We start from the raw sequence: 2,230 nt of genomic DNA, 5'->3' as shown, positions 1-2,230 counted from the left end.
AAGACTTCGTAAACGAGTTCTTCGTGTCCGTGCCAACATTGCTGATAATTGGATTCTGCATCACAATAATGCGCCATCCCATACTTTTTTTTTTTTTTTTTTTTTTTTTTTTTTTTTTCTTAAACACCCCCAACATCCCCGGCCTCCGCCGTTAGGCTATGCGCAGGAATGTCGGAGTGTCGTGGCAGTCGACTGCCCCCCTGTCTTGCCTTTTCTTTGGCGTCCCATCGGGGTCCTCTCAGTTTCATCAGGATGCAGCAGCCCTCCCTTCTGGACGACCACTACATCCCTCCACTTAGAGGCCACCCTTCCCGTCCCTACACTAGGTTGCCGGCTACGCATTGCGCGAAGCCGGCAAACCGCCGCGTCCCCCTCTCACACCTGAGGGTCCCAAATGCATCATCGGAGCACCCCAACTGACCTTCATTCTTGCATATGAAGGAGCCAAAGCGTCCTCTGCATCCAGGCTGCCTCCCTGGCCCTGCACGGCGACCACGATTCGCCCCCTGTATTTTATTTATTTATTTATTTTTCCTCCCTTCAGTTGCAGCACATCACGTTGGCGTCTGAACTTATTCCTCCTTCCGCAATCCGCGGGCACGTTCGCTGTGAGTGCCCTCGTAACCGTTAGAAGGAACACAATCAATAAAATAAAATAATACCACAATCATACAATACAAGGAAAATACATAATAAATGAAACCCACTTCATGTTGTCTCTTCGGCGATGTCACCTCTAGCCGTGGCCCTCCTGCACACGGTCGAAGCGATCGTGCTTGTCATCTCGAGCCGGCCGTAGAGTACCAACCACAGTGACAATGGAGACAATGAATTCACAATACCATACAACACAAAAATAATATATATAGTAGAAGAAACACACAGTATACTTGCTAGGGACATTGCTGCTTACCCGCGCCTAGAAGTCTTCTCCCCACTCTCTTCCATGTACCTCCTTCGTCTTCAGGATGCTAGCCACCATGCTCTGTACCGCATCCCATTCTCTCTTCCCTTTCAGCATGTGAGCTACAGTTGTTTCTGGAGTGAGGCCATCTGTGCCATGCCTACGCCGGACCACAGCCCACCTTTCGCACTCGTAAAAGGTGTGCTCCGGCGTGTCATCCTGACCGCAGTAGAAGCACCTCGGTGTCCGTCTTCTCTTGAACCGATGTAGGTAGACCCCGAACTCCCCGTGTCCAGACAGGAACTGCGTGAGGAAGTAATCTACCTCCCCATGCCTCCGCCTGACCCACGGTCCCAAGTCCGGGATCAGTCTCCTGGTCCATGCCCCAGCCGTAGCCGTTCTCCACATCTCCTGCCAGTTGACCATCAGCTGCCTCCCGGCTTCCGCCTTCGGCGTTCCTTCGTATGTGGAGACCAGCTGCGTGGCCCGCAGCTCGATGGGAGGCACCCCTGCGATGACTGCCACTGCGCATCCAGATACGGTGCGGTACGCCGATGTTATGCGAATCGCCGCTCTTCTGGTAAGGGAGGCTAGCATCCGTACGTTCTTCTTTCTCGAAAGTGCGTCCTTCCAGGCCGGGCGCCATCCCATACTGCTCTATCAGTACAGCAATTTTTAACCTCAAAACAAATTTCAGTACTATTACAGCCACCTTATTCACCAGATATCGCTCCGTGCGACTTTTCTATTTCCAAGAGTCAAAATGGCGGTCAAGGGACACCATTTTCAAACAACACAAGAGGTCCAAAAAGCTGTGACGAGAGTCTTGGAGGATATTACAGAAGATGAGTTCCAGAAATAATACCATCAATGGCAGAAGCGCTGGAATAAGTGTGTGCAATCAGAGGGGAACTACTTTTAAGGAGACAACACTAAACATGACTAAAACGGTAAGCAACATTTTTTTCACATCAGTCTCATTACTTTATTGTCGCACCTCGTATGTACATTTTTAATATCAGCACATTTCTACGAAAAATATGCACTAAACTAATGAAAAGCTATGAATGAAAAATAACATGGATCCATCAATACAATCAATGGTGGCAAACAGTAAAGTAGTTATTTTATATTCTATGACTGAATACGCTTTTTTCAAACTATTAGGTTCTTTTAGAAAGAAAAGTGTCCTCATGTTACTTACTACTAATAGCATGTAAAAAAAATTTGGCACCAGAGTAGATATTTTCTTCATAAAGACAGCACAGCAGTTTTCCTCTTAACGTATTACTTTATGTAAAAAAAAAGGAAAAATGAAAATTGTTC

The sequence above is a fragment of the Lycorma delicatula genome, chromosome 13 (assembly GCF_047948215.1).
Source record: "Lycorma delicatula isolate Av1 chromosome 13, ASM4794821v1, whole genome shotgun sequence".
NCBI classification, from domain to species: domain Eukaryota; kingdom Metazoa; phylum Arthropoda; class Insecta; order Hemiptera; family Fulgoridae; genus Lycorma; species Lycorma delicatula.
Note: the sequence above shows the minus strand (reverse complement) of the source record.